The sequence below is a fragment of the Lissotriton helveticus genome, chromosome 6, assembly GCF_964261635.1.
Source record: "Lissotriton helveticus chromosome 6, aLisHel1.1, whole genome shotgun sequence".
Classification (NCBI taxonomy): Eukaryota; Metazoa; Chordata; class Amphibia; order Caudata; family Salamandridae; genus Lissotriton; species Lissotriton helveticus.
The window spans coordinates 1,478,820,131-1,478,841,723 of NC_136067.1; the positions used below are offsets into that span (position 1 = coordinate 1,478,820,131).

The 21,593-nt window shown below is 40.4% G+C and overlaps 1 protein-coding gene across 1 annotated transcript in view; it reads right to left on the reverse strand.

Moving 5' to 3' along the window:
* The window catches only part of CHRM3 (cholinergic receptor muscarinic 3), a 2,680,897-nt gene that overhangs the window by 963,778 nt on the left and 1,695,526 nt on the right, over positions 1 to 21,593 (reverse strand). The window contains exon 7 of the mRNA XM_078649289.1: positions 5,469 to 5,557. The gene's annotated coding sequence lies outside the window, so the exon portion shown is untranslated. The remainder of the gene's footprint in view (positions 1 to 5,468; positions 5,558 to 21,593) is intronic.

The following is a 21,593-nucleotide window of genomic DNA, read 5'->3' on the forward strand; positions in this document are numbered from 1 at the left end:
AATAGGCAGTTAGGGTACACACCTGTGAGAGACAATTAAAAAGTGAGAACATTCTAAATTATGAAACATTTTGCAGGTTCTAGCTGGCTGCTACTTGTTTAAGCTTTAAAAAACGAATGGCTCAATGTATATTATAGACAATGTTGCACAAGGCGAAACAAACTGACATTCAGTGCTCTTGAAAGTGAGCAATTTAGTTGTCCAGATTCTGAACTTGACCCCATTCTCACGGCTTTTTTTCCCTGATTTGTTCTTTCACAGATTAGGCAAATATGGAACCCAGCCTCTACAATATTCTATGAAATTCTAGGTAGCAAATACATTATAACAACTGCAAGCTAAAATGTGTGACAATGAAACCTATTCTGAAAAGCCAGTTCCAGACACAAGCAACCTGCTAATTACTGACCAACAGGAAAAAAGGATACTTCTTTGTACAAAAAAACAACCTTTCCACTCCACAGGACGTATTCTGCCATTGAAGAGCCAGCTTCTGCCTTTGCTGAGTGTTAGAATCTATTATAATATCTTCCACTGACAATCGGAGGACTCACTCTGACTTTAAACGGCCTTCGGCACTTTGTCTACTAGACCTCTGTGCATCGTTTAACAGTGGCCATCTCCCAACACTAGTGACTTGAGTCCAGAATGTGGCTATTCAGGACAAAGCGTCAAACAGAATAGCCTCCACACTGTCTAGTCCTAACCCTCTTATTTCCAAATTCCCTTACACAGCTTAGTCTTGCTGAACGGCAAAAAAGATTGAAGCTCTAAACAAATAGCAGCAGAACTAATTAAGGGAAGTTGCCAATTTAAATGAGAACCTCTGGTCCGGCTTCAGACACTCAAAGGGGCATATTTACAAGGGCTTTATCTCCGCTTTTTTGGCTTCAAAAGCCAAAAAAGCAGCGATAAAACTATCGCCCTATTTACAAGAAAGTGCTAACATGCCTAATCTCATGTTAGCACCCTTTTTCCCAATGCCTCCCTTTGCATCTCTAATGAGATGCAAAGTGGGCGTCACTGGGCGTACCCCGGATGGACTACCTTGCAAAATCACTGATGTTCACATCGCAAAATTTACAAGGCAGCCCACAGGATTTTAGCACACGTTAGTTTTGGGATAAAACAGCTGTTTTCTCCATAAACTAATATCTGCAAAAATGCAGATTTACCTATCCTTGACTGATAGGCTGATACGACCCTCTGGGTTGTATCAGCAAGGTTATTGCCGTGTTGCAGGGAACATCGCAGGAAAACCAGCATTGTTCCCTGCAAAACTGCGATTTCCCTGCTATCTCTGGAATTTTTATCGCCCCGGAGTAACGCATTGTTAATAACGCGTTACCAGGGCGAGAAATTCCAGAGATAGGCGTGGATAAATAACAGAGCGCTAAGCGCACTTTGCGTTTATTTATCGCCATCCTTGTAGATATGCCCCCAAGTGCCTTGCTCATGTTAAGAGATTGATGTCTGTTTTTCAATAATCCACACAACAATGTTTTACCTCGCTTCCTAAGTCTCATGGAGATTCTTCTGATACAGCCTCAACAAGTCTGATGTTGGAGAGGATTAATCTCACAGAAAAACGGCATTCACAGTCATTCCACCCATGAGCAGGTCTATTTTTTTTACTTTCCTCTACTTAAAAGACTCATGGCAACATCTTGATATTTTACTGACATTTGCACAGTTTAATCAAACTTTGTAAAGATTCACATTAACATCTATGTTTGCAGTTGGAACAATCGATCTACACTGAAATTTAGATTTTGTAACTGTTCATTTCATCCTATTGTTTACTCATTTTGTTAACCATAGTACCTCCCAGTATTTTCCTAAAAGTAGATTTTAGTTTGGCCCAAGTTGGCCAAAGGTAGACCAGGATACTCTAGGGAAGCTAAGGCTAACCACATGGAACCTTCATTTCATGGTTTGTTTGGCAATCTGATGTAGATTCGGTATAAAAATGTTTAGTTCCTCTCCCACACACCCCCTTTCTGATGTTTCTTGTTCACAGCATAAGAACTCCAGTAACCACTGCTTATTCCTCTCCATGATGAATTTCTAAGGCACGGAGGGCCTCTTCAGCCAGTGAAGTTAAAACATTCCTGCACAGCTACAGTTAGAATGTGGCAGCAAAGCCATAGGAACCATTCCCGTTGAAGAGTTTGTGCACTTCTTTCCAGTCGTTTCGGGTCACTTTAGCCATACCGGCCGTGCTTAGTGTCTTAAGGGCTTTAGTAATCACAAAGGCAGAGTTGGTTCATTAGCTGTAGGGTCCAGGTGAGATCATTGAACTCCTGAACATCAAGCACTTTAGAAATATCTGGCTAATTTACTTCCTTGACAAAACAAGTGAGCTTCAGAAAAAGTCAAAAACTCACAAACCTTACAGAGAATCCTCCTATATGTCACTTTCCCAGCTATTACATTTCCACCAAAGAGAAAACAGATAGGAACCAGTCTACCTACCTTCATTAGGCAGTCCTTCAAAGAAGGCATTGACTTAGTACCTCTAAAATGAAAGTGTCAATCATCTTTCAAAAACCACCCACTGCCCTACAATCAACACTATGGCAAATAGAGAGCCATTACATACGTTGCACTATTTTGACACCCCAAACAGAAAAAAACACTCCTTCAGCTTAACTGGAATGTCATATGAAAGCCATCCGTCTCTTTGACCTGCCTACAGGATTGCTTCTGTCCTAACAGTAGAAAAGCAATTTTGGTAGTGTTTAACTTAATAACTGCTTTTGACACATTTGATAACACAAATCTGCCCTTTAGACTTTCAGAAACAGCTGGCATGCTAGACTATGTCCTCTTGTTCAATGACAAACAGCATCTCAAAGTGGGATGTTTCCTTTCTGAAGCGTAGAAGTCAACATACAGAGTTCATGAAAGATTACACTTGCTACATGTTCTCTTTAGCATGTATCTCCATCCTCCTCTAGATAGTTAGGAACTTATCCACCACTCCATTAGCCTTAATGCATAATTCTGTCCATCCAGCCCTAAGAGCTAGACCAATGCTGGACCCAGAATAACAAGGTGCTTTTAGTGCCACTTATATGCCCAGGTGAACTTCAAGTTCTTCAGTCTCAACTGCATGTACTACCAAGCGATACAGCTTGAATACCTCAGCAACAAAATAAAAAGACTCAGTCTTGGAACGCTTTGTTCGCTGCTAACTGAAATAAGATTCTTATCCTCAGATTGCACAGCAAAGCTAACGATTGGTGCTTAGTCAAAAATTGTACAGACCACCCTGTGAATGTATTGCTTGTCAGCACCCATATCATTGTAAATCGCTTAAATATTAGAACATTGGAATGTTGAGACCTCCATTGAAGACAATAGAGTGCTCTGGGCTTCTAATGGCCGAAAGAATCCCGGAGCATCAACATTCCAATGTCTGTGCAGAGCTGTTGCTGTTAACAAAGGCCTCATGGAGTCCAAGGGGATTTCAATCCCCTCGGGCTCCGTGAGGCCTTTGTTTTACAAAGTAGAACATTCTGCCCTCTAGGGTCGGATTGTACCAATAGCCTAAGAGCCCTTTGTAGCTGGCTCTACAGTCCATTAAAGGCCAACTCCCGCATCAAAGGACCTCACCTTAATGCTCGAGCGGGCCTTTAGTGGCTGGTAGAGCCTGCTACTTCAGGCTCTAAGGATAAACTAGAAACGCTTACCACCCAGCACTAGTGCCACCACTTCTTTAGGCGGGAAGGATTTAGATGGGAAGCATGTTTTAACCTTACCTGATGTATGCTGTATATGACTACTTTTCTATATACATATGATATGTTTCACAAAAGGTACAATTGTTTTGAACAACCAGGGTCAAACGATGAGTCTGTTAAGAGTCTGGTGCTTGGAAAACATTTGCAGAGTCCCGCCATAGTGCATAGAGCTTCTGACTCTGGGCACTGAGAATATCTCCAATGTCTGCATGTATATGTGACAGACTGCTTATGAAGTCTTTTATTGTGTATTGTGTTTAGGGCTCTCTAAGGGCCATCTGCGCTAGACACTGCAGAAGGCTCTCTGCACAAGAGGTTGATCATGCTTCCCACCTTTATTGTTATAACTTCACTCACTAGAGAGTTCAGGAAGAGTAAATATATGGCAAGCTGGTAGTATGGCGCGGAGGATGTTATTTCCAGGGAAAGCGCATCAACATGGTGCTGAGGAAGTGGGACCAGCAGACTAAACACGATAGAGGAAGTGGCATGTACAAGTATAAGAAAAGTGTGAGTCCTCAAAGGAGGCAAATGGGAGAGAATGCTTAGAGGTATGAGGGTAGATTGGTGAAAGGATGGAAATGGAGGTTGCCAATTTATTCTTTTATTGATAATAATTTCTAGGCAACAACATACCTGTCTAAAATCAGGTTAAACAAAGGCGATCGATAGACAAACAGCCTCAATATACTAACAGGCAAAGAGAATATAAAAAATATATATTTATTTAATACAAGAAAATAAAATTGTTTAAAAACAGTAAGCGTGAATGCATAAATAACACAACCACCATACAGTTATATAATTCATTACAACCATCTGTATCCAAAATAAAATTTTAAGGGTTTTCAAAAATTGTAGTAGATCGGATGGTAATCTCTATGTGCGTTTCGGCGTAACCACGCCTTCTTCAGGAGAACCTCTTGAAATTCTAAATATAAAAACAATATATATATATATATTTAGAATTTCAAGAGGTTGTCCTGAAGAAGGCGTGGTTATGCCGAAACGCGTGTAGAGATTACCATCCGATCTACTTTTGTAATGAATGATATAACTGTATGGTGGTTGTGTTATTTTTGCATTCACGCTTACTGTTTTTAAACAACAATTTTATTTTCTTGTATTAAATAAATATATATTTTTTATATTCTCTTTGTCTGTTAGTATATTGAGGCTGTTTGTCCATCGATCTCCTTTGTTTAACCTGATTTTAGACAGCTATGTTGCTGCCTAGGAATTATTATCATTAAAATACTTGTTGCCCTGTCCTAGGAACTTTATCTAGATTCAGGGGGTCCCTTTTTTATATTGAGGTTGCCAATTAATTCTACAGGCATCTAGAATTTTTTTTTTTTAAATGTACTAAATGCCAAAGTTAGGAAATTAAGTTATCAGAAGATATACCGAAGGCACAGGTAGTGAAAGTTAATGCAAACTAAGTAAATGCTGTTGGTTTTTACAAGCATCAAAAAGAAAGAGTCTGCAACATATGGAGCCTCAAATGTGTTCCATTAACCGAAGCCTTGTTATTCAAGCCTTTCACCTGTGATAGACTGTTTTCTTATCTTACCTTCGTCATTGGTTTAAAGAACAAGCACCATAGAGTGCCTTCAAGTTAATTAAAAATCTCTGTTAAAACGTTTTGGAAAGAAATCAATGAGAATTAATATTTTAGATGACACAAAAAAGAGAAATTCTTGTTGAAGGCTATTTACTCACCATACATTGCCTGTGGTTAGCTAAGGAAGTCCATACAACGTCAAGCAGTTAATATTCAGTGGGCAGTCCAACTTCATTTGAATGTGAAGCTACAATAAAGAAAAGTATATAGTTCATACAAAATAAACTTTACTTCTATTACCATGATACCAAACTTGTTTATAAAATGTATCTTTTATCAAATTATATTTAAAAGCTTCTCTTAGACATCAAACATAGTAAAGTTGTTGTTACAACCAAGCATTATTTTGTATATTTTTTTTGTATTTATTTAATTTTTGTTTAATTATTACATTTTTACATCAGAAAAATGATGCAGCAATTATAACTGTTATATACCAACTAACAGAATGTATATTGGACTTTTTATTCAAGGTTTCATCGTATTTTATCAGCGTGGACCAAAAATAGAATACAGGGTAAAGGATAAGTGTGGGCAGATGCAGAAAAAGGAGAAAAAAATGCAGTGACCAACCAGGTTATTGTAACAAAATAGCGTTTTTTTGAATATTTTTGTTCCTCATAAAAATATCTTGTAGATATCTCCATTTAAATTGGAATTCATTAATATAAACATCTTACACACTTCTACCAGAGATACATTTGTGCAGAATTCACAATAACATTCAGGATTAATCAACACAAATAGAATAAAGAAATGTAAAACCTAAATTGACATAAAATATACACCCTCATTTTAAACATGGCTCCATTTCCAACCGTAAAACATGCCTTATCGTATATGTTTTCCAGTACAACATCTTAGGATGCATTCTTCTGAATTCATTCAAAATCGTCTTCTGAAAAACATGATCTTAGCATCATCCCACATATTATCAATTATAATCAAAACTGAAAGGCTAATTGCAACTTCTAAAAATACAGATGTTTACCTCCAATAGCTTGCCAGATAAATATTGACACATGTATATCAGATAGGTACTCTTACATTGGTGAAGTCCAAACAAAGAAATAGGGCATCCTTACAAGTTCTTTTTTTTTTTTTTTTTGTTTTTTTTTTTGTCCTCATATATACCACCAGAATATATATGCTCTAGGTGGGCCCCACTGTTGCCTCTTATACTGTTGTTTTTCTTCGAGTCCGCCATGGAAACAGTATCATAGCAGACAGGGATCCCCAGAGGTAGGCTGCTTTCCTTATCCTACTCTTCCAGGCCTATTTTAGGCACCCTAGGCCTGAAAGAGGACAGGACCGACACAACCTCTGGCATAATCACAGGACAGCTCACCTATTTTTCCAGACTAACAGTTTAGACCAGACATTCTCAGTGTTGGCACTAGTGCCAGCCAAATCCATTTTACATACTTCCATTATATATTTCAAGCATGCTGCAAATCTCGGAGGAGACACCGACTTCCACTCCATACAAATTTGTCTCCTTGCAATAGCTATGATGTAGAAAATAAACTGAGTGTCCAAACTATTGATATTGTAGTCTTCCAAGAGACCAAAAAAAATAAGTCGGCGAGAGCAAATAATAGTTATTGAAAGTACATCACCCACAAAATCCATAACCGCTTTCCAATAATCTAGGATAAGTGGACATTCCAAAAAAATATGGGTATCATCAGCTACATTATAATTACAACGGGGACAGTGATAATTATTTCGTGTGATCCTATGCAGCTTGGCCGGAGTCCAATAAACTCTGTAGGCCGTAAACAGATGGTTACGTCTTAAATTAGCTGGTTTAATTAACCTCTGAGAGAGAATAAAAGAGTCTAACCAACCTTTGCAGACCACTTCAGGGGGCTCAGATATACACGTTCCCCATAATTTTATTATTTCAGAGTGCAATTTACTCTCCTCTTCCTTAATCATCAAATTATACCAGAATGAAAGCTCTTTAACCCATTTCCCCTTTCTGCCAATTGCATCCAAAATATCTGTATCGTTCTCTCTTTGCATATTTTGGCTGGACCACCAGGCGGATAGTTGATAGTATTTAAACCTTGTAACCTGTCCGTCTGTAAGTTGTGCTAAAGTATTCCAACTTACCAGGCCCGACTCTGCCCAGAGGTCCCCCCATTTTTTTAACCCAGCTGTTTTCAAAGGTTGTGACAGTTGGTCCTGAAGGCATTGAGGGGTGCCCGGAGAGTCCCATATTGGGGATTGTGTATGGTAATAGGGAATAGCAAAAATGTTCCTAATAAACCCCCAGTTTTTTAATGCGGTCTGTAGGATTTTGAGTCGAATTTTTAAAAAAAATTTCTGGTCTCCAAACTTAAATAAGAAATAGTCATAGTCGTAAGGTAAATCAATTAATAGAGCTTGAAATAGACGCCCCTGTGATGATGCATCTAGCTCATTTGCAAGAAGCCTAAAATTTTTGAAGTGAAATGCATGACAATATGACAGAAGATCAGGGAGGGCTAGCCCTCCTATTTTTAGACCCCTCCTCAATTTCTTCCATGCAATTCTTGTTGACTTACAGGCCCATATAAAAGATCCAATTTTACCCTGTAGAGTGTTAATGTCTTTCGGTGAAAAAGATAAGGGGATACTATTAAATAAAAAGGTCAATTTCGGGAGGATTGTCATTTTAATAAGGTTAACCCGACCATATATATTTAGTGGCAAGTTCCCCCATCTTATTAATGTTTTATTAATATCTTTAACCACCTTTTGCCAACTAAGTGATGTAATATCTTTTATTGCTTGGGTTAGGTGGATTCCCAGATACCTCATGCTTTGTTTTGCGCCCAATATTTGTGTGTTGTTGTTCCATCCCATTATCTCCGTTTTCTCCTTATTTATCTGGTAACCAGACAGTCTCCCAAATTCTTCCGATAACAGAAATAGCCTAGGAATAGCAACCGAATGATCCGAGGTATATAGAAGAAGATCGTCTGCGTATAACGCCACCTTCAGTGGGATATTTCCAAGCTGAAATGGTTGAATAACATTATCCTCTCTAATCCCACAAACAAAAGGCTCCATATAAACATCAAACAAAAGGGGAGACAGGGGGCAACCCTGCCTGGTACCTCGTGATATATCAAACCACTCAGATAAAACTCCATTAACTAAGACCTTTGCCCTCGGATTATGATATAGTGATTTAACTGCCTCTACAAAAGTTTGGGGGAACCCAAAAGCCGCCATTGTCGCCCATAGATATTTCCAATTTACTTGATCAAAGGCCTTGGCTGCATCTATGGCAACCAGGGCCAAAGGAAGATTTTTAACATTAGCGTAGTCTATGGCCCCTATTGCTTGGAATGTTAATTCGTTTAACTGTCTCCCTGGAATAAAGCCTCTCTGATCAGGGTGGATTATGGATTTTATGACCTTCGATAGTCTAGTAGCTAGAATACCGGAATAAATCTTCATATCTGTGTTCAACAGTGAAATAGGTCTAAAGGACTCAATTCTTCTTAAATCTTTATTTGGTTTTGGTATAAGCGTTATAGTGGCTTCTCCCCAGGAAGAAGGCGTGGAATGACCATACATTAATAAGAGGTTAAAGAGTTCACGTAATGGAGCTGTTAGTTGCTCTTTATTATCCAAGTATATCTCCACTGGCAGCCCATCTGACCCCGCGGCCTTCCCTTTTTTCATTTTCTTTAGCTGACCTAAGATTTCCCCTTCTGTTATCTCACTTTCCAGATATGCTTTATCTGTTTCAGACATTTGTGGCAGATGTTTTGTTGCCAACCAAGATTCTAAATCTTCCCCCTTAGGATCTTTGTCTTCCGTATAGAGACTCCTCATAAAAGACCTAGCTTCTTCTCTTATCTCTAAGTCTGTTTCTATCCGATCCCCTGTCTGTCTTTGTAGTAAGACTTTGATATTATTTCTAGTTCTCTCTTCTCTAGCTTTCCAGGCAAGGAGGGCTCCACACTTTTCTCCATACTCAAAGTTTTTTAATCGACTAGACTCCCATTTTTCTTTAAGAATTCTCTCATCAGACACTTTTAACTGGAGCTGCAAGTCAAAGAGTTCCTTTTCTAGCAAATGTACACTGCTGGAATTCTTTAAAACAGCATTTTGTAGTTCAAGATCCTTTCTTGTTATTGCAGCCAAATCTTCCCTTCTTTTTATTTTTATACTCTTTCTCCTATAGTGCATTAGAGAACTCAAAATACCTCTCAAGTAGGCCTTGTATGTTTCCCATACTACCTGGGGGGCAGCGGATCCTAAATTTATTATGAAGAATTCTAATGTTTTATCTTTAACCTCTACTTTTATCTGGTTATCTGATAAAAGCGATCTCTCTAATGTCCACCTTGGTTTTAATGGTATTATGTTTAGTTCGATTGCTAATTCCAAAACAGCATGATCTGATAATCCTGTAGGCGTAAAGGAAAGATAATTGATATCCATGAGAAGGTGTTGATCGACTAAAAAGTGATCTATTCTAGAGTAATTCTTATATTTTTTACTATAAAAGGTGAAGCCAAGTTGAGAACTATATTTTTTCCTCCAGACATCTACCAGAGTAAAATCTTTCATAACGACTTTCAACATAGCAAGTGACTTTGTGGGAGCCTGATATTTAGCCCTAGAGGTTCTGTCTAATTTTTGGTCAAAAACCAGGTTGAAATCACCGCCTAAAATTAGAGGACCAGTTGTCGTAAATAATGCTAATTCGAGTTTGGACAGCGGAACTGGGTTGTCCTCATTTGGGCCATAGTATACTGCAATTGTATATGGGATAGTTAAAATATATACTTCTGCAAGTAGCCATCTTCCTGATTGATCTGTTTCAAAACTTCTCAGGCTAATCCCTCTGTTTGCTCGGATTATGATGGAAACCCCCCTTGTGGTACCTAGTTGCTTGGAACTGATTATATCTTGGACCCACCTAAACTTCTTAAATAAAGAATCGCATATTGCTGCTTCCAAGTGTGTTTCCTGTAGCATTATGATTTGAGCATCTGAATTTCTTAAAAATTCACAGATTCTATTCTGTTTTATTTTTTCCCCTATACCATTAATGTTCCATGACAGGACCTTGAGCTTATATGGATTAATCATAGGTCTAATAAGTACTTGTACCCACCCATCTCTTTATGCTTCAAACATTTACTTATATATGAGGATTTTTTTTCCCCTTTTTCCAGACTCCCCCCCTCCCATTGAACCCCACCCCCCTGAGGAACCCCCCCTACATACCTGGCGATGACTTCGCCTTTCGGTGCAACCAAGAAGCACCCTAGACCCCTTAACTATATTTTAGCGAGACAAAGTAAATCACAAATAAATCATCATGTCCCCCCATTTTATCATACAGTCTACAAGTACAACCATTTATTTTCTCGATTTCCCCTCCACCATTCCCCCCTTTTTTTTTTTTGTGTTTTTTTTTTTTTTTCCCTTCATTTTATTCATTTTTATTCATTTTATTATTACAGTTTCTTCCTTGAAGTGGTCATCTTATATGCCGAATTCTACGGCTCCTGCTCGCTCTTTATTCGATCCAAGAAATTATCGACCTCCTCTGGCTGTGTGAAACTATATGTCTTATTTTTCCACATGATCCTGAGCATTGCCGGGAATCTCATCTGGACATGTGCTCCCAGTGACCTTAGATCCGGCATTCTAGTGCCCAGTTCCCACTGTCTTTGTGCAGTTCTTGAGCCAATGTCGGACCTAATAAGGTAAGAACTGGACTTATAACGTAAATCTGTTTTCGCGAGGGATCTTCCTAGAATAAGCTCCTTAACATTATATGTCTGAAAATTTACCAATATTTTCCTAGGAGTTTTTCTATCTGTACGCCTCTTATAAGGGTCTCTATGTACCCTTTGAATCTCTGCCTCTAAGTCTATGTCTGGGCGATCTTTTAGGACACAGTCTCTGAGGAGTTTACAAACAAATCCCTTTAAGTCCTCCAGCTCTTCCCCTTCCGGTATTTTCAGGATCCTTAGGTTGTTCCTCCTAGCTTGGGTCTCTAGCCGTTCAAGGTCCATAGCCAATGATTTATTCTGGACTTTAAGAAGCTCTATGTCCTTTTGACTTTCGTGTACAGTTTTATTCAGAGCAACAGCCCCTATTTCGAGATTCCCTGTACGCTGAGTGACATCTTCCAGTTTAGATTCAAGCGCATCAAATCTATCCTTTATTGTTTTTTGATTAGCTTCCGATATCTCAAATTTCGACATCATATCGCTTCTCAAAGATCTAAAAAGATCCCCTAACCGGTCGCTCTCGCGCTCATTTGAGTCCACAGAACTCCTCCTCGCTTCTGAGTTCATCTGAGCAGAGTCTGAAAGAATTTCGTTACTTGCATCTGCACTCCTGGTCTCTTCACCAAAATCCTTAGGGCTGTTTAAAACGGGTTTAGCCTTAACAGCCTGACTCTTGGGTCTGGTATCAAGATTTTCCCCCACTTTGTCTGCAGGAGGTGCTTTGTTTATATTAGTAGAAGCAGAAGCGCCTGTTCCCTCCTCGAGATTTTCTGCATATTCCATGTTCCCCAAGTTTTCTAAGGCTTCGTATCGATTTTTTGAGGGTCTAATACCAATGTCCCCCTTCAATGGTACTGGCGAGTGCTTAGCCTGATCTAGGACCTTAAAAAAAGATTTTAGGGATGGAGTACTTTTCACTGTTTGGCCCACATGGGATTTTTCTTTAGATTTTTTAACCAATGTAGCCCTTTTCTTTTTACTTTTACAGGGGGTTAATGGCATGGGTCGCTCCCTCTCTTCGAATTCTAACGCCCCTTTCTCTTTTAATTCCCTCCTCGATCTTAGCTGATATCTGTTTCTTTTTATTGGAAGAGTGTCACCCTGTGTTACATGTATTAAACTAGAGTTAATTGGCTTAGTGCTCTTAGCGACAACAGCCTGCGTTACTTTTGCTCCCTCTGGCTCAGAGTGCTTCACCAATGCCAACTCTTGTGCTAGGACTTCAATGTTCTTATGTACTGCGGGGCCAAGCAGCGTTTGATCCATGCAACCCCCCCTCCCAGTACTGGGTCTGTGGGCCACTTCCACCTTACCCCCCCTCTCCTCACACCTAATCAATAAGGAGTAAAGCCTCTTTCTCACAGGGTCCGATTCAACTGGCTGTTGCTCAGTTATATGTGCCACCAAACTTCCAAGTTTGAGTTTGAAAAGGGCGGAGCGAAATCTGCTCCATAGGTCTCGTCGGCGTTCTTCCAGCGTGGATAACTAATAAGTGCAGGTCCGAGAGGGCCCTAGTGCAAATACCATAAGCAGGGTCTTAGCCACCTGCCCCCTCGGTAGGAAAAGTACTGTAAAGCAAGTTGTAGCTTCTGGCTTCAAATAGTGTATTATACAGCAAATGTTCTTTAGCTGCAAACTGGGCAAATCACTATTTGCTTTCATAAAAGGACATTTTTAAGTACAAAAGAGTTTAGCGCTAGGACGTAAATACTCGTTTTAAACTTTGTGTTGCTTTGCCTGACTACAGCAGCATTGCAGTTACACAGTTTCTGGGAATTACGTTTGCCCGCCCACGCATTCCACCTTACCGCTGTTGCTGAATGTTGAACGCTAACCTCCGCTTGTAATTTTTTTTTTTCCGTTCACCGGTTTTGGGAAACGCAGATGAAGCTGCTAGCCGACTGATCTCTTCGCGGCCTCAGCAGGGAGCAGGCAGCATTCCTCCGATGAGAGCACTCACACGCGTACGCTTTGCCGGACACAGCTAGCTGGTGGGTCCTAGGTCCTAGCGCCTCCGCCTGCTACCACGCTTCAAGTTGAGCCGCCGGTCTTCAATAATCTCGGTAAGGGGACACAAAGAGCCGAGAATGGGTGAAAGCATTCGGTTGTCGGGGAAAAGAAAAGAGCGCCTCTACCACTCACCTAGACGAGGGGAGGCTTAAGCTTCTCTCGCTTCTCATTGACGTGCTGCATCTGTTTCGGTCATCGGGACGCCTTGGTGCTGCCACGACCGGCTCTCAGCCCGCCGCCATGTTCCTCGTGGGCGTGTCTCCCTGTTCCTCCTCCTTACAAGTTCTTAATCTTTTGTCAGTCACAGTAGATTTTTAAAATGTTTCCCGAAAAAAATTGTATAGCGTGAGATAAACAGAAATAGACTTTATTTTCGGGGATCTTTCTATCACACAAACAATAAGGGCTTCTCTATCTTCTGGTAAAGCCATTTAATTGCAATGATCCAAACATAAATTTGAGATAAAGTACGCATGAATGAGGTACACTAGGCCAATTTAAATAAATGAAGTGTTCTCTATAATGATCATTTTTCATTCGATAACTTGCTGGGTCCCAAAATGCTGGTCTAAACATTGATGGCTGCTTCTGCAGATGGACTTCTGATGTAATAGCACATTTAAGACTGGCATTTTCTTTGGCTTCTGTTGCCTCTGGATCGTACCACAAACGTGTCATACTTAAGCTAATCAGATTTTTCTTTTATATGGTGCATCCAAGTAAGATGAAAGCCAAGGCTAATATTTAAAATATTTGCAGAGGAGAGTTAGATTAAAGGCAGACCAGTAAATTAGTCATTTAAGGTGGCCACATCCAAAATGGTCCTGACCCTAAGTTCTTCCCCAAAAATACGATCAGAAGTGGTGCTGACTTAAGAAGACAGCAGATTTGCCAGATGAAATCATTCTGAGGAGAAAATAAGCACTAATAACCAAGTGTCCTCACAGTCCATTTTAGGTCTGATGATTCAATTTTCACCTGCTATATACACAGGGGACTGAAAGTGGAGAGCACCTTTTTTACCATTGAATAAATATAGAATGTGTAAAGTACTGGCATAATCTCATCATTATTGGCCACCCTTCAGTACAGTGTGCATGGCTTTCAAATCAATTCCCCAAAGAATCCTCGCTACCTGACTCATGTGGCCATTATCTCTGGGGGGAAAAAGAACTCCAAAGAAACACCTTTATTCCAACTGCGGCTCGTGCAGGGCGTTACACCGGGCAGTGACGTCAGGCAGAGGAGGGGCAGGGTGGGGGGTTGTAAAATGCGGGATATAGATGCTGTCAGGTAAGTACCGAACAAAAAAACGAATTTCGTTGTGCGCGCTGCATCACATTTGGCGATGCAGCGCGGGTAACGAAATTAGTTTTTTTTTTCCGGTACTTACCTGACATCGTCCATATCCCGCATTTAACAACCCCCCACCCTGCCCCTCCTCTGCCTGACGTCACCGCCCGGTGTAACGCCCTGCATGAGCCGTGGCTGCTTTATTCGCCTTGAAGTCCCAAAGTTCAAATGCTGTCAGGTACAAAATCACGTTTTCTGCAGTTGTTGCCATCATTAGGGAACTCACTCTAGTCTGATCTAAAATCTCAACACTCTGCTCGCCTTCAGAAAGCATTTTCAGACCCACCACTTCTGGTTATTTCTGAGCTAATATTTTTCTCTAGTGATGACCTCCGTTCTGCCAACCTAGCTACAGTCCCCTAACCACAGGGCCAGAGCGGCGGCAGATTCTTCTCCTACACCATGGCCAAGATCTGGAATGAACTCCGCAAAAGACAAAGCCCAATACTGCACCAATTCAGAAAGAATCTCAAGAGCTGGCTTTTTGGATGACCTACGGAACTGCACGTAACCCCCGCCCCAATGCCTTGAGACCCTCGTGGGTGAGTAGTGCACTTATGCCTGACTGATTGATTGAAAAGGTAACCTCAGAACCAGCCAATTTGTTGCTAACTATAATTTCTTTCTCCTTTCCCTCTCTAATTTGTCTCTGTCTTACGCAGCTGGACCCTTGGACCACATTTTATACAAAATGGTACTTTATGTAAAGTGCATTAATGTCAGTTCCTAGGGCATATTTCGGCACTGGAGACCAGGAGCTTGATAGTGATCACACATAGAACAGTGGAAAATGTGCACGTGCATTCGCACTTAAAAGTCTACTTTTCAGACACTCACATGCATAGACCCAACCACTAGAGTACCAGTACAATCAGGTACACTTCCAGGTCAATATTGCCAAACCAGGTATTTTAATCCACCTTTATAGAGTTACTTTGTCTGGCAATAGTGGTTGTTGTACCTCCTCGCTTTTCGCTACAGTTCTCAGGCAAGTTCTTTTTATCCCTTTATCTCTGTTGTTTTCTCCCTTGTTTAGTTCCCTTTGATCCTCCAGTTTCCTTACCATCTGGTTGTGTTTCCTGCCATGTTGCCATCTTGTAAGTTAGTCTCCGTGTCCAGGCCCGCTCTCTCCTGCTACAGTGTGGGCATTTCATCTTCCCCACCTGTGCTGGGTCTGGGGTACACTGGCAGCTAGTTACAGCATCCTCTCTGCTTGCATGGGGTTAGTCCCACATTTGGTACCCTTGCATCTCATTCCTCTCCTATGTTTTCTACCCTTTACAAATTGTGTTCTCTCACCCTTATGTTAGACTTTGAAGTTTCTAATTTGGCTCTGAGATGCTGTGCCTCCGGAAACCATTTCAGTTTTTCAGAACACCAGCTTGAGGAAGTGGGTATCTCTCTCTCTCTCTCTCTCTCTCTCTCATTATCCCCTTTTCCACCTTTGCCTGGGTCTCTGCTAACATCCTTGTTCCAGTACAAAGGGGTAAGGCGACTTCTAGGGGGAGACACGTGAATTGAAAAAACTCTCGTAACACAGTGCTCATTGCAATTAATGATTGGTTGGTACATCGACACTCCAGAACTCAGATAAATGTTTTTAGTATTAGTCCCAACAAGATTTTGAAAAGTGAGGGAAAATAGGGCATTTTTCTATTGGAATCGACCTTAAAATGGCCTATAAACATGGGCTGTCAGAGAGTTAAAAAATCTGTAATTTGACATAGCACTCAGAATTTTTTTTAAATGTTTATGTTATAATACTTTACTTACGTTGTCCACTTCCTTTCGTTTCCCATTCTATAGTTTCTAAGTAAAGTGTCGTAACCTAATTTGACTAGGAATTGACATGCATGGGACACAATTGAAAAATAAAATGTTATGGAGATCGCACTATTTCAGGCCTTTGATGGCAATGCGAATCCTTATGCTGGACATCTACTAACGGTTTAGTCACTAGAGATACCGCTCAGATGACAAATGCCATATACTCAAGCACCACACGTCTCTTTAGGTTAAACCAAGATTACAGTCCCAAACAGCAGAAGTGTCAATAATGTCAGACATGCAATCAATATAGATTGTAAATTGCCATACAATAAGGGGCATTCTAACAAGTACCATGCCTGGAATATTCATAAATCAATATACATTTCTACTTTAAAGCATCTTTAGGCGCATATTGTTTCTGAACATCAACTTGCCATTTCTGAAAGTGCATAGTTTAACTTTCACGCACTTGATTTGAATTTTTGGAAATTAACACACATTTTCCTTAACACACTACTTTGAGATTTTCTTCAGAACCACTAGTTTTTCCACTCAATTGCAAGGCTTTCACATTTTTTCAAAAATAACAATTTCCACCTAGATAAAATCATTCGAATCTATTGATTTTCATTTTTAGCAAATGCAAACATTTTCCCCTGCAAATAAGCTTGCCATTTTATTAAGTACTCACATTAATGAGTGCCCCAGAAGGACAGGTGCAGCCTCAAATGATAACACATTCACCATGATCCGCAAAGATTCATTGGAATTTAAGATACAAGTTCCAGACATGGCTATATAATCCTTGTTTCCTTTAGTGGAGGGAATTGTATTCAACTTTTCAAAGGTACATGACTAGTGCTTGTTTGGATATAATGGCCAGCTCCAACAATGCAATACACAAAACATGTATTACCTGTTTCAGTAGCCCGGATACATTTATTCCACAGAATGACTGATTCACTCACTACTCTCTGTCTTTCCACAAGTCAGACCAGACCCTCTCGTGGGAGGACATCATATTCCATTACTTGTGACTGCTTTCTTCCATTGTCACTGGTCTCCACAGTGCTTATAGCATGGCTGATTGTAAAGTGGTTGCTCTCTTTGTGTTTCTGTAAATGGCCCTTGTGGTATGCTCTTGTTGCTTAATCATATGTCTAAGGATTGTGCCTCTGTCTCTCCTAGGTGGACTCATACAGTATTTATAGATAGTTCATCAGATCCTCCTCTGGTTTGACTTCCACACCCGGCGAGAACGCATTTCACATTTACCTGCGCCTGTTACTGCATTAAAAGGGTTGGCTTCTGTCACTCCAGGATGGACCTCCTATAGTATCTTCCTGTGCCTTGACAGGTTGGGATTCCATCATTCAGTAAGAATTAATATTACTCTTTACTGATAGCTTAAAAGTGCCTTGAGGGGTCGAGCTCAGTGGACCCACACTATACGCACACATTGTTGGAAGAACCTTCTCTGTCCAAACATGCAAGGTTTGGAACACACTTACAAAAATATGGATCTTCTTTGAGGGTGCTCAACATAAACAGCAGCACTTTATGCAACCAACCAGAAGGCACTTTGCAGCCTATATAAATGCTACCATACCAATATTTGATTCAATATACTACTGTCAGGGCGACCACAATCAATGCTGGCTCACCATCCAATGTTAGGCAACAATAAAAAAGCAATTGCGGCTACGCTCTCGCACTTTGGACATGGAATCCCTGGCAGCAAGAGGCTTTCATGAGACCCAAAGACTCCCACACACACGGTTCAGCCAGATACTCCACCTTAGGCAGGCCGTGGGGAGTCAAGCCCCACACAGGATTTTAGCTGCCAGATTACACCCTTTTCCTTTAAAAGAACTATATCCAACCACAAACCCAAGGCCGAGTATTAGGGAGTGCGGCTTCTGCAATTACAAAAGAGAATCCTTGGTCCATATTCTATTTTGCTGTCAAGCCCATCAGCCGGCTCGTAGAACTTATCTTAGACCAATCCTCCTTCAACTGGGCACCCGTCTAGCAAAAAAGGCAGTCCAACAACTCTATACTTTGGACGTTGTAAAGCACATGGCGAGCTTTGGGAAATGTGTTTACCACACTCGCACACTATTGAAAGGCAACTCTCCACACACCGATTCAGGAGCACCCTCTGGAGCTCTTTAGAAAGCTGGGCCCGGGTTGTGGAGGCTTGGACAATACTGAACTTTTTACTTGCTTCACCCATAATAGGTCTTTCAAATGTCTGTCTTATTTTATTAGCAAAAACCAACGGAGGTATTAATAATTTTTCAAACAAATATTTATATTTCTAAAACTGTTTTTTCTTCCTTTTTTTAAAAATATGATGCGTTTTGTAATGGTTTTAATTAACCGCACAAAGAAAGTATTCATTCATTCATTCATTCAATGATAGGGATGATCATCAATTACTTGTAGTGGCACTAATTTGCAAAGAGGTTAAAGAACAGGGAGAGCCAACAAATGACACGAATGGTCACCTTAAGCCAGGGATGGGCAAGTATTCTGGAGTGGTTTCACTCATACCAGAAATAGTCATCATAATAACAAAAATAACCATCAAATACCAGGAAATGCATTGTTCCAGTGTGGCAATCTGAAATAATTCTGTTAGCATAAGCTGAAGTCACCTTGTCTGTTGCATCCATTTTGTTAGCTATGTCATTTTCCCATCCTCTGCTGCTCGTCTATTTCCCTGCCTGTGCTGTCTATTTTAGTTGACTTCCTGACTCAGCTAAAAGCAATATGCATGCTAAAGAGTTTGTAGCTGCCAGAACACCTGGTCTCATACTCAACTGTTAATCGCTTAATACTGCCATAAGCACTCCTGTTCCCCCTTCCCACTTTGCTGACTAAGTGACTTCCCATTTGCCCATGTTTGTCGGTAACTATTCCTGTGTAGGCCTGTACCATCTATTTGTATCCACATGCTTACCATTGCAGAAAACTTGGTATATAAGCACAATGGTCTGTGTATTCAAGCCACTACCTCCTGGAACACTTGAGGGTGTTGTATGGACGTGGTCTAACTTATGAGTGAATAAGCTTATTTTGTATATCAACTTCAGTGTCAATCTCTATTTTGTTAGTCTAAGGACCCGCGGACAGAGAAGGGTGACCCCTACACCGGTGTGCCCATTAAAATGCACAATTCCACACCAAGGGTGGCCACTTTCTTGCTAGGTGAGACATGGTTGCAACATGTGCCTCAGATACATTGGGGTTACCAAGTTGACCCACACACAAATGGCCAGACACAACCCTTTAAGATTGTGTGCCAAGGCCCGACATAACCATTGCAACAGTGATGAAGCTGCAACCACTGCTGTGAGAGTATGTGGGAAGATGCCCCTGGATCTGTATCTGGTACTGACTAGAGGTTCCACCACTGTTGTTTCAATATGTCAATACAAAATACTGATGGTGTTGTGGAGAGTCTGATGGATCTAACAGGTTTTTTGCCAGAGGCCCCTCCATCACGAAGCAACCTTTGTTAACAACACCCATTGTAATCTACCAACTATGTTGTGTGAGAGCAGAACATGTCAGCCAGCACATTCACTATATTGAGAAATGTGCCTCGGGAAGCAGGCATTCTCTGTGCAAATCAAAAAACACATGGTTGTGCATGCATCAGTGGTCAACTAAATTAGTTAAGTTCACATTGTAGAACACATACAAACGATCTTGGTATATCAGTACTTGCGGAGTTCACAAACAATGACACTGATTTTTTCATCCCCATACACTATGCTATGTATCCATCTATATTATATTTCACATATTAGCTAATGTGTTATTTCAAAATAATAGTATTTATCTTTAAAGTGCACAATAATACATTTATCACTGTATGAAGTGTCTGGTTTTCTTCTAGAATTCCATTTAGCTCTTGCTTATTATGATTAATGTCTATCCCCAGTGCCTAATTTGAGTCTCTGGTTGCAGGTGGCACCAGTGGCATGCATTTTTAGGGACCGGTACCTATTTTTCCTGATCAAAATTGCACGCAGAGCAAGAAAGTTTAAAAAAATGGGGGAATAGGAGGATGAGAAAGACAGAAAAACTTTGACAAATAAAAAAAGAAAGGATGAAAAAGAACCTGAAAATGTGAAACAAAAGGATAGGGAGTGGCTGGTGGTAGAGGAAGGAATGCAGCAAAATCAAGACTAGGCAGCCTTGATATTTGGCACCCTGACCTTCGATAATGCTGGCCGCAGGATTCTGATATATTTTCTGGAACCTCTTCAGATATGGACTGAAGTTTGGATTCTATAGACCCTCTGGATTCACAGATTTACCCAACCATCATGAGATGGGAGAACCCTGTGCACAGTAACCATGCAACACACTTAGTTTTACATGATAAAGGTGTGTATTAGGCAACAAATAGTATTAAGATCTCTCAGGATGTCTGTTATTAGTGTGCTTCAAATCCCTGTTTATCATAAATAGGCACACTCAACAATTTACACTAGGAATATACGTTTTATGGGTATATAAAAATAAAAAAACTGACCTAGTGTATACATGTAGAGTGGTGTCAATGGAAACAAACAGGATAGTGGAACGATATTGGTTAACAAACAGAAAAAAATATTGCAACAGTATAATAGCAACTCAGAATTTCTTTGCATCAGTATCATTGCAGCAGACACATGATCTGACCCTCTGAGGTCATCTGGATAACCACAGCTGTCTGATCAAAATGTGAGGACAGTGACCGCCCAAGGACATCAGGAAGGAAGTATCTATAACTTGGCTGAATTACATACAACTCACTAGTATTTGAAAGTGGTGGACTGCGGTAACTGCATTCTGCACTGATCCTGTAGATGGGTAGGGAGGTCATCAAACAGAACTGCTGCGTAACTCCTAGGTAAAGCCATGGAGCTAGAAAAGTGGAGGGGCTTGGCAATCATGAACAACGCCATCTTTGATACCTACACCAAGGCAAGGGAAGGAAAAGGGAGCATCTATAAATGTTTTTAAACATCTCTACTCACTATTTCATGATGTGGAATGTATGGTCGCCTCAGGACCAATTGAGGTTTTCAAGTCAATGGCCCATGGTAAAGGCTACGGACAAGCAGTGTGGGTCACTCAGGCTCCTTTTCCAAGTTTTTTAATAACAAGTGGGCTTGATACAACTCCAGATATCTATTTTTTCCTTGAATATTTTTCTAAGCTGGGACTGCTGGTTTATGAGCTTTTCAAGGTACTGAGAGAAGAATAAAGCACATCAGCCAAGCCGGTTTGATTTTTCATAACATTTTTGTTACGGAAGACAACATACAAGGTATCATT